At 46.7% G+C, this 16,081-nt stretch overlaps 1 pseudogene; it reads right to left on the reverse strand.

Annotated features, from left to right (window-relative positions):
* Positions 1–15,582: 15,582 nt before the first annotated feature.
* Positions 15,583–15,731, reverse strand: LOC147678953 (5.8S ribosomal RNA; annotated as a pseudogene).
* Positions 15,732–16,081: the final 350 nt, after the last annotated feature.

Here is a 16,081-nt window from a genome sequence, read left to right on the forward strand (position 1 = left end):
TATATCATTAGACCCTGCTGTTCGCTATGAATGCAATTTGCTTCCCCCTCTCCAGAGGCTGAAACTCGACATCGTTCGCTGGTGTAGATTACCATTGTCGCCGCTCGCGCTGCGCTTTTTAAAATGATGTCCCTGCCACATTTTCTGTACGTACTCCAGAATTCATTCGACATTATCCCTGCGGGCTATTTCCGGGAGGTGGAGAGCTTGCAGAGGCGGCTTGTCTGGGACGGGCGTGCAAGAATCGCCCTCGCTAAGCTAACCTTTCCCTGGTATGACGGGGGCATGGCGCTCCCAGACATCAGGCGGTATTATTGGGCCTCTCAGTTGAGCGCGATTAACCACGCAATGTATGCACCTAGCCCAAATCCTGCATTTGAGATGGATAAGTTTCAGTTGCCGGGTGGGAATTATAACAGGGCGTTCTACTCTAAGGTGGCAGGGAGAGATTTAACAGGTCCCACTAAGATTGCTGTACGAGTCTGGTGTGATGCGAATGCGGCCCTGGGTTTGAAGGATCGACTCCTTTGTATGCGTCTGAGAGATTGGGATGCCTCTGGACAACAAAAGGTTCTGAGAAATGGGATATGATTGGTGTTAGCAGGGTGGGTGACCTCTGGGCCAAGGGTGCAGTTAAGACTTTTGAGACGTTGCAGAAGGAATATGAGTTGAGTGACAGGGAGTTTTTTAGATACGCACAGGTTCGTCATGCCTTGACCTCGGTCTTCACTGCCGATGCCAATATCCCTGAGTCCTCCCCGCTGGAAGATCGTGTGCTTGATGGTCATGTGCCTGATAGTACGATTTCATTAATATACAAGAAGTTGATCAATAATCGGGCGGATCTCCTTGTGCGATTTCATTAATATACAAGAAGTTGATCAATAATCGGGCGGATCTCCTTGTGCGTCTCAGAGAAGTCTGGACTGGGGATGGGCTGGAACTGGACATTGAAGATCAGCACTCTGCATTATCTTCACCCAAGGAGGTGGCTATTCCCGCCCGTCTCTGCCTCGTCCAACTTAAAATTCTCCACTGTGTGTATGTCACCGGTCCTCGTCTGGTTTCTATGGGTTATTCTGCTGATGGGCTATGTAAGCGTTGTTGTGGAGTGATTGGTACCTTCCTCCATATTATTTGGGAGTGCCCTGAGGTGGCTGCATTTTGGAATCGTGTGCATGCAGTGATGGAGTGTGTCACCGGAGTCGCGCTGTTGCCTGAAGCCCGGCGATGTCTGTTGAATGTGTGAGAACCGAATGATTATAGTGTCGCTCAGACCCGGTGGGCGACCCTTGGGAACATGATTGCCAAGAGAGACATTGCACAGTTGTGGGGTTCCTGGCGGCCGCCTACTGTGCCAGTATGGAAGGAAAATATGGACTGGTGTATGTTTAGAGAAAATACTGTGTATTTGGCTAGGGGCAGACCAAGGGCGTGGACTAAAATCTGGAGCCAGTGGAACGCCTACAGAGGGAACGTATGTACACCCCCGTTTGATGACAATCCGGACATCTCCCTCTCCCCCTGATCCGCCATTCCATGTCTTGTTTAAATTCTGTTCCTATTCTTGGCTCCCCAACTGGCGCCCCTGATCCCCTCCACTAACTATCAGTTTACATAACTTTGCACTTGGAGGTCCCTCCCGTACGAGCACAATTCTGTGTACAATGTTCCATGCCTTGAGACTTGTTTTTTTTCTTTTCTTTATTTTTCTTCTTTTGTAAAAAACAAAATAATACCCCATTATGGCTCTATCCTGTGTTGCTACTGATCTTATCCTGAATCGCTGCCGGGCTTCAGGGATGTCAGCGGAAGAGCTGTGGTATATACTGATTACTTTTACTTTGACTAGCGGCCGGCCCCTGTGGTTGTAGGCCCTTGTGTGTAACTTTATTTGAATGCACAATAAAGTTTTTAATTAAAAAAAAAAAATTCCAACTCATGGTTCAACAATGAGTGTATGCAACTCAAGAACCAGCTGACTCTGGCCATATAATCAAAAACTATGTTTTTAATAATAATCCATAGTAGAGCACACAAGCAGGCACAGAATACAGCAAAAAGGAAATGGGATGAGAAGAGGTGGTAGCACAATAAGGAAGCATGTGAAAGCAAAGGCTCAAATAAATTCTGGTCCCTGGTCACTTGGGGGTCAATCATTTTAAAACACTCTACACAGATTTACACCAGAGCCACCTACAGGAAGCTCTCTTTGCACCTGACCAGTTGAGACACCATGATCTGTTTGATCTGGGCAATAATGACGCTTCCTTAGATGCTATAGTAAGCACTAAAGCCCCAGAACCAGATCGCATACCAGGCAATATCTTCTTAACCCCTTCCGTGCTCCCCACACTGGTGCTGTGAATGGCCAACGGCCGCCGCAGCCCCGCCCACTCTTTAGATCGCCCACACCGCGGGCGGAATTGCTGCCGCGGTTAGGGAATTAAATGAGAGATATAACTGGTCAACATATAAATTGCTATTGTCAAATGCAATTGCAAGAGGCACCCCAATTCCTGGGTCTTGAAACGATGCTGAGGTGGTAGCAATTTTCAAGAAGGGAAATAGGAACCTACCCACCAACTTTAGGCCTATCAGCCTTATTGGCTTTATTCAAACGTATTTTGTCGCACTGTCCTAAACAAGATCCAGGATTGCATTGTGCAAATTACATTCTAACACTCTACCAGACTGGGTTTGGGAAAAAAAGCTGTACAATCGACCATTTGTACCACTTACTACTCTTGTTCTGGACCTAAAATCAGCATTTGACTTGGTGCCAAGACATAAGCTCTGTCATGTGCTGCACTACATGGTAATGCAAATGGACATTCTATCTTTAATTTTTCGCCAACATGAGGACAACAGAATACACTGGGCTCAGCAAGGGCATCATACTGAGTCGATCCTTGTAAACAAGGATGCGTTAGCCCCTACTTTATTCTCATTATATCTGAACAATGTAGCACAGTTTCTCTCCTTTTATCCTGCTGATGCTCCTCGTCGGACAAGGCAAAAATCTCCAAACTTATTTTTGCTGATGACACCTTGTGAAGTAGTGTGGCTCACCGGTTAGAGGCGGCAGACCCGAGAGCAGAGGACGGCCTGGGACCAGGGTTCGATTCCCGGCGCGGCAGGTTTCTGGACCAGGGTCAGCGGACTCGATAATTCTCTCGCCTTGGTGCCCACTCTGATCAGCGATCACACTCGGCAACTCTGGGCATTAGCTTGCCTCATCTTCACTAACGGCCCCACCAGACCCCCGGGGATGCCTGGTCTCACCCTGGAGATACCCATTAAGGGACCATCTCTCAGGGAAGCCAGGAAGGGTTTCGCAGCGGTCGAAGCGCCTTGGGACCCTACGGGTAAGTAGTGCGCTATATAAATGCCTATACATTTACCCTATTTGTGACAAAAACCCCAGGCGGTCTCCAGCAATTATTAAACTGTTTCAAGGAATTCTGCCCAATTTGAGGCCTAGAGATAAATACATCTAAGATCAAATATGTGGTGATTAACCTGCATTAATCATACAGGGGGAAGCCTGAATTAGGGGGGTGCTGCACTAGAAAAGGTAGACGCATAAAACTCACAGCTAATATGTCTTGGAAACCCCATTTAGAAAAACTGACCATGAAGCCCAGGCAAATTGTTGGTGCGTTTTTTCATCCACTAGCAAACCAGTAGCGGAAGCACTCCAGATCTATAGCTTGTTTGAAGCTGGCTCTTTATATATTATACAAAAAAGAGGTTTAGTGTGCACAGAGTCCAGTGAGTCCCCAAAGGTGTGGCAGAGGTTAAAGGAGATACTTTACTCCCAATTTAGAGGTAGCTAGACTGAGCAGTTAAGCTTACTACAGGTCAGTATGAATGCATTTGGTGTACATACTCATTCAAGGCAGGACCACACACTCAAAAAGTGACGCCAGGCCAATATTTGTAGAAGAATATTACTTTAGTTACTTTTATTTCTAGGAACCGAGTTGTGCTCAGTTACGGGTAAGTAGACTATTATGCAATATGTTCAAATGACTATCACTAGGTTTGTATATCATCAAACAATACTTTGCATGTGTATGAAATGCTTTTCAATACAGAAAGAGATACTTTGTATTTAGGATCACACTTAGTACAATGCATTCAGAGACTATTTCAATCCTATGGGAAAAAGACAAGTAAGTAAACGGTTTTGAGTTTCAGTCTCCATGGGGTTTGGTCAACACTGGGCAAGGATCAGACCAAGGTAGGTACTTCACCACCAGCGGCACTGGGGCGGCACGGTACAGTAGTTACTTTGCTCAATTTTATCCTATGGATGCTAGGGGCACCCTGAAGAGGCGCCAGTTGCAGGCAAGTACCTGCGTTTCAGGAACACCCACCCTGGGGTTACGTTCATGACTGGAGGGGCCATCAAAAGGCACTGAGGAGGCACCACCAGAGGCACAGGGGCTGCAGGGTGCAGAATGTAAAGGAGGTGTCGGGCCCCGTTGAAACCAATGGAGATCCTCGGTTGAGGAAAACAGCGGCAGCTCGGTTGAGAAGGTTGGCTGAAGGAATCCGATGACTGGAGAGGTAAGTTGGATCATGGCGGGATGCAGGGACAATGTTGGTTGGGCACTCCTAGACCGGAGGGCTGTGGGTGCAGGAGTGTCTTTAGGCATCGGTTTTCTCTCACCAGATCCGGTAACAGCTAGGGAGACCCTTCAGATGGAATCTGCAGACGTCGAGGGGAAGGTCAGAGAGGTCATCCACCGCTGGATCTCAGGTCAGGATCGCTGGGGAAACTTCACTGAGTCAGTGAGCCATCTGGACTCGGGCCGTGGGCGTTGAGTGCAGAGTGTTGCAATTTTCGTGGATCCGGGAGTCCTTGTGTTGATTTCTCGCTGGGCAAATCCGGTGTCCATGGGAATCAAGAGTCTTTGTTGAAGAAAGGACAGGTCCCTGGGGTTCTTGGAGGTTGCTGGCTGAGGGCCATGCCGGTTTCTTGGAACAGGGTCGTTGGAGAAGGAGACAGGCCAGTAGGGCTGGGGGAAAGTCAAATACTGCATGACTCTTTGGTCCTTCTTCTTTGTATGTCATTGAATCTGAGGAACAAGGTTCAGGGGAGCCCTTAAATACTAAATTTTAGGGTGTTACTGAGGTTGGGGGCAGTACTCAAAGTCTAATGTCCCCTGGGGTGACTACACCCCTTCGGTGCCCCCTCCCTTTGGGGAAAGTTGCACATCCCTGAACCTATTAAGATAGAGAATTTCTAAGAGAGGGATTTACGTCGGCTCCTGGTGACCCTAAGGGTGTGCCAGGTTAAGGAAGGCACTCCTACTCTGCTTACTAACTTTCCCGCCTGTCCTGCTGCCAAAAGTGGGGCTTTGACAGTGGGCAGGTATCTCCACTAGATGGAGCTGCCCAAATCAGCACATCACAAGGTGAGAGTCTTTGAGGCTAAATGCCAAGTGTTGCTGTTCCTGTCAGAGGGAAGTTTGAATCATCTCCACCCAGAGCAGGCTATATTTCTGACCCCTGAGAGCACAAAGGCTCTCACCCCATGAGGTCAGAAACCTGTTTGGTGGTGGCTGGCTGGGAGGACCAGTCAGCCAATACACAAGAAGTTGGTCATTTTTCAGGGGGCATCTCTAAGATGCCTTCTAAGTGCCTTTTATAATAAAACCAACACTGACATCGGTGTGGGTGTATTATGCTGAGCAGTTTGTTACCAAACTTCCCAACTTTCAGTAAAGCCATCATGGAGCTGTGGAGTTCGTAATGACAAACTCCCAGCCCATGTACTCAATATTGCTTTGCTGCACTTACAATGTCTGTGAATGGCACAGACAATGTAGGGGCATATTGCTCTTGCAGTTATGCCCTCCCCTGTGGCATGGTGCTCACTGCCTGAGGGATGTGAGGCCTTCTACAGAGATGACTTACCCATGCAACAGGCAATATTGGTGGACAATAGACACAGGAAAGTGTGTCATGTTAACTCTCCAGTTTGGTCTGTACAAAAACACGCATGGCAGGGTGTGGGTGTGAATGTGAGTAGTCTCAAAGGGTGGCATAAAACATGCGGCAGCCTTCAGGGGCATTTTCTGATCACAAGGCCCTGGATACCAGGGGTACCATTTACAAGGGACTTACATGTGGCCCAGAGGTGTGCCAATTGTGTAAACAAAGGTATAGTTTTGGGAAAGAACACAGGTGCGGGGGCCTGGTTAGTGGGGTCCAAGCACACACTCAGTACTCAGCTACTGACAGTAGCTAAGTTGTTGAGGAAACTGAGAACCAGGTTTGGTTTCCCGACTTCACTGGAGCCAGCCCGAGAAGCTCATTTCAACGTTTTTGATACGGTGTCTCACAAGGTGCTTCTCGACCGATTAAAGGACGTAGGTTTGGAAGGAGTGGCTTTGTCATGGATGGAAAGCTTTCTATCTGGCCGCTCCCAAGAAGTTAGGCTGGGCTCCCACAAATCCATCTATAGGGAGCTCAATAAGGGAGTACCACAGGGCTCTTGCTTAAGCCCGACACTATTTAACGTGTATGTGGCTCCCTTAGCCAACTTAGCAAGATCATTTGGGTTTACCCCGGTGTCGTACGCTGACGACACCCAACTCCTTTTTCCCTTTAAAAATCTGACACCTGCAATAAAAAGATCCTTTGCAGAGGGTATGAGAGCAATATCTGCATGGATGTCATCAAACTGTCTCCAATGTAACGTAGGGAAAACGGAGGTCATGTTGTTTGGACAAGCAGCAACACACTGGTCACCTGAATGGTGGCCTTTAGAATTAGGCCCTGTCCCCAGCCCTAAAAGCACAGTCAAAAATCTTGGAGTGTTACTAGACCAGACACTCACTTTCAAAGACCACGTAAATCAGGTGGCTAGTACCTGCTTTCGGGCAATCGGGATGCTAAGGAGAGTGTTCCCCTATCTGCCAGATGGTCACAGGAAAACACTTGTGCAGGCATTAGTCATCAGCAGAGTAGATTACTGCAACGGCTTTCTACTAGGAGCTAATGAAGGGCAGTTTAAAAAGTTACAAGTCATTCAAAATACGGCTGCAAGGACAGTCCTTAATGTTCCTCCCAGGACTCCCTCTCTTCCGCTGCTGAGTAGGCTCCACTGGTTACCAGTGAAGAAGCGAGTGCAGTTTAAGACCCTGTGCACTATTCATAAAAGTGTGATAGGTGAAGGCCCAAAATATCTCGCCAAAATCTTCCAGCCATATGCCCCTGGGCGAACCATGCGCTCTGGTAACCTGCAGTTTCTGCAGGTGCCTAGAATAAAAAAGTCCAGACAAGGAGGTCGAGCATTGGCCCATATGGGACCAAAGCTCTGGAATTCTTTACCCCTTGAGATGAGATCACTCGCCAGCCATCTGACTTTTCGAAAGATCTTAAAAACGCATCTATTTTCCAGCAACTGATCTCTCCTTGATAAACTGTACCATCTTATTTGATCACGGACCATTTGGAGCTATGTTCTTACTGGCAAAGCGCGGAGATACCCCTCCGGGGGTCTATTCAGGCGCTATAGAAGAATATAAAATAAATAAATAAATAATAAATGGGTTCCTGAAAATGTGTGCAGCATTACAAGAGGAGTAACATCTACATTACAGTTATCAGCCTGATGCTTCAGGCTTTGTCGAGCAGGTGAATGGAACGTTGAAATCCAGGTAGTGGAGGCCGGCACAGGTAAGAACAGTGGTGGAGGGGGGAAGTCAACAGACAATGCAATAGGAAAAATTAAATAAAAAAAGAATAAAACCACTTACCTTAAGCTAGCCGCATCACAGAGTCAGTAATGCTGTGAGTGCAAGGTAAGTGTTTTCATTAAAAATTATTTAATTTTACCTATCATGTCCTCTGCCGACTTCCCACGAGCTCAAGGCAAGTGGTTTTATTTATTTTAATTTTACATTTTACTTATCCCGTTGTTTGTTGACTCCCCCCACCCTGCCACACCCCCACCAAACTTCCCCTATGCTCTAACCTGTGCCGGATACTACTGAATCCAGGCTGGCCAAAGTGTGTGTCAACATCTCTGAAGTGGCCTCATGCTTTGCCCCTCAGAGGACAGGACTTTTCCCACATGAAATCATCCTGGGTCGAGCAATGAGACTGCTAGCAGTGCCTGCACATGTGCATTTTGAACATTACAGATGAAATGATTCTTGACTACTGCAAGGGAGTAGCTAATGTGGTTCATTCTGTGCTTAACCAGGTTGGAGTTTCAACCGCCCACCGCATCAGGAGCAGTGCCATGACCTCAGTCCGAATGACTGGGTCCTGGTAAGAAGCACATTCGGAAAACGTGCCTGGAACCATGATGGTGTGTAGCATTCCAGGTCATCCTTAAATCAAATCAAATCAGGGATATTTATTGAGCGTACATATCACCCAAAGGTCTTATGATGCTGATGGACAACTCTGAATTTACCGGCTAGAGAAGAGATCTTGCTGATTTAATGATCAAACAGCCATGTTTTTAACTCCTTACGGAAACAGTTGTGATCAGTAGCAGTGCGTAGGTGGGAGGGCAGTTCGTTCCAGAGGGTAGAATGATTTTCAGCCATTTTTTAAGGTACGGACCCTGAGAGGAGTAAGAAGAGATTTTTTACTAGACCTTAATGGCCTGCGAGGCTGGTACCAGCTGAGTCTCTTTGCCAAGTAGCTGGAGCACCTGTTGTACATAATCTTGTGTGCTAGCCAGAGAGCTGTCAACCTGGTTCTCCTCCTTCCTGGAAGCCAGTGAAGGAGTTTTAAGCTAGGTGCTGAGGGTGATCCTACTAACAAACACTGCAGTGAAGTGTGGAGGTCTCCCCAACTGAATGCATGCTGCCCACACTCACAGAGTTGAGTGTCCCCTTGATGATGTGACAGTGCCTCTCCCGGAAATTCAGACCACAACTGAAAGGCAGTGGGAAGAGGTTGAAAAGTTACAGCAAATGAACAAGAACCTGAAACAGCACATCCTCAGCCTGAGGGGGATCTTGATGATTTGACATTTGCGGTTGAGACCGGAGAGTCTTGGCCCGTGGCACTGACTGGGCCAGATTCAGACCCTGACAAAGGGCTTAGTGCTTTGGCAGGCAGAGTGGGAGCTGGAGACAGTTTGCCAAAAAGGCAAGAGAAAGACTAATTCTGCCTTTAGAGTGTGTGCCTCAAACTATCCCAGAGGATACTGAGGATTTTGGTTACAGTGACTGTTAAGACAAAGGATCTGCTCTCAGGAGATCAAAAAGGGCTAGGTACCCTGAATGGACATACTTTGTTGCAAATGACAGTAAGAGGAGATCTTGCGGTTTGGATGATAACCGTGCAATTCCAGTTCAACCATCATGAACTTAAGCTTGTGGATGAACTGTGCTTTGAATTTGCTTTGCCATTGAATGAACTGACACAATTTATCAGTGGCATGATCTTTGGATTAAAGTTTGATAAGAGACAATTTGAATTAACTTTGTTAAACAGAATTGAAAAGATTCCATAGAGACGAAGCTACAGAAGGATTTGTAAGGGTGTCATTTAGAAGAAGAAGATAGAGTTAGGGAAGACTCACAAATATTTTCTAATCAAGTCATCATAAGATTTGTGGACTTTGCTTCGCCATTTGCACTAATAGAAATGTACAGGAGAGATCTGTTTGTTGCAATATTCTACTTAATGGTCTGACTTTAGTGAAGTCATAGCAGCAGTGACAGATGTATGTTTATATTAGCAGGTGTAATAATAGCTGCAATTGTAGGAGTAATTGTTTTGCTTGTAGGATTATATTACCCCACATGTCCCAATTCAGATGAGATTACCACCCCTAGAACTCCAATTCCTATTGACAGTAGTTTACATTACATTTTAAGACATTACATGTGGATTCATCACAAGGAAATTTCTCTTCACACACTTATTTTAAGTTGCTTTATAAAGATATTAGAACATTTATGTCTGTATGCAGTTACCTTTAGCTGCAGAAGGAATTAACTATCATCAAATTCTTCTTAATCTAGTATTACATGTAGCCTTTTAATAAGTCTTTTATATGGAAAGGGTCATTTGCTGTATTAGTTTTTGAATTATGACTGAGAACTTTCTGAATTTCTCATGTTTAAGCATTTAAACCGTCACCCCAATGCCAAAGAGATGGATACAGTTGATTGTTTCTTTAAACCCTTGGTAATCAGGAGTTATGGCTGTACTAACTTTAGATTGGAACACAAGGGGAAATTATGTGTGCGCGGAGGTTAATCCATATTTCACACAAACTTTAAGTGAAAGAGTGATTGCAATCACATTTTTGAGTAGGGAGGAACGTGGCCATTATTCATAGGAGGGCATGATCTTGTTATTCCAGTTTTTTATCGTGTTTGTTGGGTTCACACATATTTTACATTGCTCCGAGGTTGGAATGGCCCATGTTATTTGGCTGTAGTCAACATTAAGATGATCTTCTATGGGGATCAAAAGGTAGAACAAAAAGAACCTGTAGTGGGGCTGAAATAGTTGGAGAAATATTTTATGCAATAATTCCATCTGTAGGAGTAGTTTTGAATGATTTTAAGATTAGAAGGTTTTCCACTATAGTTGATAAGTTAGCTACTAGTACTGCAAATACAACTTGCATTAGACATTCTTCTCGAGAAGGAGGGCGGAGTGTGGAAGATCCTGAATGTCCAGAAATGCTACGTGTATTGAAGTATTCTTGGTGCACATTTTTACACTTCCACTACAAGCTATATTTGCATATGTAATCTTGTTTTCTATTACTCTAGTTTTTACATTTATTTTCCAAGTTATTCATGCACTTGTACAACCATGTATTTGACATGCATATTAAATGCTTAACTGAATTTTAGCCTCACAACAGGCCTCATTTGAAATGCATTTTGCTTTACCTCTTTGCTCATTTTCTTTGCTGGCAAATGATAATGATTTTTGTTAGTTAGAGAAAGGCTTATTGTTTATACTACATTGTTGATAGAGATGCCTGAAGGAGGAAACTTGGCAGTGAACATGGAAAATTAATGGTCAAAATAGGGCCTTCCGTTGATCATTTACCCGGATGGCAAGATGTTCAAGATGTTCAAGGATGAAAGTCACAGTCTCAGTTCAATGCATTGGGAAAACGAAGCTATGTTGCAGATGCACTTGAGTAATATTTTGATTGGTTCCTAGTGTTGTGAAAAGGGATAAGGACATGTCTCTGGGCATCCCTTCAACCCAAGGCTGTCCAGTTCTCATTTTGCTTATGTGTGACATTTCAATGTCAGAAGTGTCTTGATGTGTTACATTTCCATGTCTTAGGTGTAACATTTTGAGTGACACTTTATCGTTGTGGGCCGGACAGTTTTAAATGTCCTTGACTACATCCACCAATTGTTCAAAAATACCCCATAACTACCTCTACCTTCATGTTCAATTATGCTTCAAGAATGCTCTCAGTGTGAGTAACTCCATGGCCTCCTTTCCAAGCTCTGAATAATCAGGTTTTCCAAAACTTATTAAATCTAAATTAATTTTGTCAAATCATTTCCTTTTTTCTTCTCTCACTCTCCATATTAATCATTTAGGGCAATCCTCAGGGGTGTAGCTATTAGTTGTGCAGCATGTGCATTCTCTGACTAGATCCCCAAGCTTAGGATTCCAGACAGGACTTGCTGGGACGGTCGGTTTCTCTTCAGTGGTTGTTGGCTTCAGGAACACGTTACTTTGTTTCGTTCTTATTTCATTTAAGTCCTGTAAAACAGCCAAACGGTCTTTGATATCAACAGGTTTTTGGTCTACCACTGAAGTCTCAATCAATTCATCAATCAATGTACTTATAAAGCGCACTTGCTACCCGTGAGGGTCTCAAGGCGCTGAGGGGAAAGGTGTGCCGCTACTGGTCGAAGAGCCAGGTCTTGAGAAGTCTTCTGAAGGTGAATAGGTCTTGGGTCTGCCGTAGATGGTTAGGGAGGGTGTTGAAGGTCTTGGTCTTGAGGAAGGTGAAGGATCTGCCGCTGGAGGTAGTTCAATGGATGCAGGGGACCGCAACCAGGGTGAGCCTGGCAGAGCGGAGCTGGTGATGGGGGTGCAGAGGCTTGGTTGGCCGTTGAGGTAGGGTGGTCCGGTGTTATGCAGGGCTTTGTGTGCGTGGGTGAGTAGCTTGAAGGTGATCCTCTTTTCGATGGGAAGCCAGTGTAGGTCTCTTAGGTGAGGGGTGATGTGGCTGTGGCAAGGGACGTTGAGGATCAGTCGGGCAGAGGCGTTTTGAATGCGTTGCAGTCGTTGTAGGTGCTTGGCCGGGATGCCTGCGTAGAGTGTGTTGCCGTAGTCCAGTCTGCTGCTGACGAGGGCCTGGGTCACCGTTCTTCTTGTTTCGGTGGGGATCCACTTGTAGATCCTGTGAAGCATGTGGAGGGTGTTGTAGCAGGAGGAGGAAATGGCTTTGACCTGCTTCGACATGAAGAGGGAGGAGTCGAGAATGAATTCCAGGTTGTGTGCGTGGTCGGTGGGTGTCGGTGCTGTTCCCAGCGTGGACGGCCACCCGGAGTTGTCCCAGGCTCCGGGGGTTATTCCGAGAATGAGAACCTCTGTCATGTCCGAGTTCAGCTTCAGTCGGCTGTTCCTCATACATTCGGCGATGGCCTTCATTCCTTTGTGGTTGGTTTTGGCGGTGTGCGGGTCTTTGATGAGAGAGATGATCATCTAGGTGTGGTCGGCGTAGGAGATGATGTTGAGGTCATGCTGGCGGGCGACGTCTGCGAGGGGGCCATGTAGATGTTGAACAGTGTCAGGCTGAGGGATGATCCCTGGGGTACGCCGCAGGGGGAAGGCAGACACTCTGGGTTCTGACGGAGAGGAAGGACGTGGTCCAGTCCAGGGCCTTCTCTTGGATTCCGGCTTCTTGGAGGTGTGTCTTTAGTGTGTGGTGCAGACCGTGTTGAAGGCGGCTGACAGGTCCAGGAGGATGAGGGTTGATGTTTCGCCGTTGTCAAGTTGGATCCTGATGTCGTTTGTGGCAGCAAGGAGGGCTGTCTCGGTACTGTGGTTTCTTTGGAATGTGGAATGGGATGGGTCTAGGATGTTGTTTTCTTGAGGGAGCGGGTCAGTTGCGTGTCAGTTGCGTATTGATGACTTTCTCAATGCCCTTCGCCGGGAGCAGGGAGATTGGCCGGAAGTTTTAGAGGTCCTTGGGGTCCGCCTTGGTTTTCTTGAGAAGGGCGTTGATCTTGACGTGCTTCCAGATTTCCGGGAATGTGGCTGTCTCGAGGGAGATGTTGATTACTTTCCGTAGTTGGGGTGAGATGGCTGCGCCTGCTTTGTTGAATTTGTGCTGTGGGCAGGGGTGTGACGGTGAACCTGCGTGGATGGAGTTCATGATCTTGCGTGTTTCGTCATCGTTGACGTTGGTCCAGGAGGTCAGGCGGTTAGTGCGGGTACAGTTCACGGGGGTGGAGTCTGGCGTTGTCGGGGCGGTCGATTTGTTGAAGCTGTTGCGGATGTCAGCGATCTTGCGATGGAAGAAGGTGGCCAGTGAGTCGCACAGTTCTTGCGATGGCGGATGTTGTTGGTGTTGGCACTGGGGTTGGAGAGTTTCTTCACGATGCTAAAGAGTTCTTTGCTGTCATGAGCGTTGCTGTCCAGGTGGGTTTTGAAAGATGCTCTTGGCTTGTGGGCTGCGTGGCTGTCTGACAATCGAGATCCGTAATTAACATTCTGGTCCCAAAAAGGACTTCATATGGAGTGATACCCCCTAGAGAACTTCTTGGCAGATTGTTAAGACTACGTTGGACACTTATTAGCTGTTTTACCCACCCGTCAACCGAGCCTAAACCCCTAGCTGTTATAGATTGCTTTATGTCCAATTTTTTTCTCTCCGCTACCAAATTTTGCTCAGGATGGAATGGACTAGAGTACAGCAATACAACGCCCAATTTGGTCATGGGCTCTTTGTAAGCTCGAGAGCTAAACGCAGGACCCTGGTTAGAATGTATTGTGTCGACTGTGTATGCGTCGATAAAGACTCGCAAATCTATTATAACAGTTCGAGCATCAGCAGAGCGCCGAGGCCACATCCAAATGAACCCTGTCTTAATATTTGTGGGACCGCATTTGTCCATAGGGACGTCTGCGAGTAGAAATTCTAATGCTGTCTAACAATGGTGTCTGTACTGGGCTGGCTATGCTATAGTCAGGAATCTGGTGGAGTTCTGTGCTGCGATCTCTATTGCAGTCATTGCAGTTAAGTACGAATGTGTGAATGTGTGCATTTATTCCTGGCCACTGTACATATCTTTCAATTCTATTATTGTCTTAGAGATCCCCTGATGTAAAACCCAATTGGATAAAGGAGGCAATGCGGTACTGGTGTTGTTGGACCTCTCTGCTGACTTCCACACCGTACCCCATAACAGACTGCTGAGCAGACTTGAGGCGTGCAGTGTCGGAAGCACTGTATTGAGCTGGCTCACCTCCTTTCTTAAAAACTGTAAACAAATGATTTGGTCCTCTCCTTTCACCCCTGATATATTGCCTATGAAAGTCGGAGTTCCCCAGGGCTCAATCTTGAGCCCTACACTGTTAAATTTGTGCATGGCCCCTCTCACACTCATAGCCGAGAAGCATAGTGCGAAAATAATTTCATATGCGGACGATACCCAACTGTTGTACACATGTGAGAAGGGGGCCGAGTTCAATGGCAATGCTATTAAAAACTGCTTATCCAAAGGTTTTTTCCTGGCTCAGAATTAACCAACTGAAATGTAACTCAGACAAATCTGAGATTATTTTCTTTGGCTCCGGCCCCTGCGATGCTTGACTTAATTGGTGGGCGCAAGATATGTCCCCCCCTTCAGCACCAGTGACCACGGCAACAAATTTAGGGGTTAAACTGGATTCTACCCTCTCAATAAAGGCCCAGATACAATCAGTGGCTGGAACCTGCTTTGGGTTTTTGAGAATGCTGCAAAACTTTCTCCTCCTACTTTCTGTCCCACATAGAAAGACGGTCGTACAGGCCATGGTGATCTCTAGGCTGGATTATGTCAACTCCCTCTAACTAGGCCTTCCTGCATATCTGGTCGGCCATCTTCAAGTGATCCAAAATGCTGCGGCCAGAGCCATTTTTCTGGCAGGTCCCAGGACACAAACGACCCCTTTGCTGCTTTCCCTGCGTTGGCTCCCAGTTCAGAAATGGATCCATTTCAAATCCTTGGTGCTAGTCTTTAAAGTCTTCCATAAGAATCGGGCTCCTTACCTCAATGAAAGATTTCAACATTACATTCCCCAGCGCAATCTGAGGTCTTCGGCTCAGCTTCTGACCTTCACTCCTAAGGTCAGGCTGTCGAGGATTGGGGGCAGATCCTTTCAAGTGGCAGCTTCTTGTTTATGGAACTCTCTGCCAATGGGTCTCACAAAGACGCAAGACCTCCTCACTTTTAGGTGGAAATTTAAGACCTGGCTGTTTCAGCTGTAAATCTTTCGGATTACGTGTCGCAAGCAGAGTTTCTCTTTCTGTTAGTTGTTGCATAGTTTTGTTTCAGCACCGGGACACTCCTGGGATTAGCTGCGCGCTTTATAAGTGCCATATAACATATCATAACATAACAGAGAGGCATAGCCCCATGAGGAACCCGGGCCCCAAGGTGTGTTTGAAGTGTCGATGATCAATGTGTCCTTCAATTCACACTAATTCTCGCAGCTAGCTGCGTTCTTCATCGACGCGCAAACCAAGTGATCCACTGCCAAGAGCCACATGCAACTTTTTGAAAACATTTGCCCACCTACAGGTTGCATGGGAGAGGCGGGAGGAAGGAGGAAGGCAACACCATTTGTCCGGCGCCCCCTTCAAGACTTCCCCTCTGGAAGTTGGTCTGCACCGTTGGGCGAAAAAAAGCGTTATCAGGCTCTCGGCCCAGTAAGTTCCCTCACCCCAACCACGGGCAAGGGAGGCTCTTGGAGTGATGGGAGCAAGCAGCCCCATCGCCGCCGGTCCCTCCCTGAGTAACCGGGAGGGACTGTGTGAGTCTTCACACCCTCGGCCCTGCCGCACGGGGGGACCAGTACGAACAGGCTACCTGACAACAAGGGAGGGTTGCCTCAC

Source organism: Lissotriton vulgaris, chromosome 11 (assembly GCF_964263255.1).
Source record: "Lissotriton vulgaris chromosome 11, aLisVul1.2, whole genome shotgun sequence".
In the NCBI taxonomy this organism is placed as follows: domain Eukaryota; kingdom Metazoa; phylum Chordata; class Amphibia; order Caudata; family Salamandridae; genus Lissotriton; species Lissotriton vulgaris.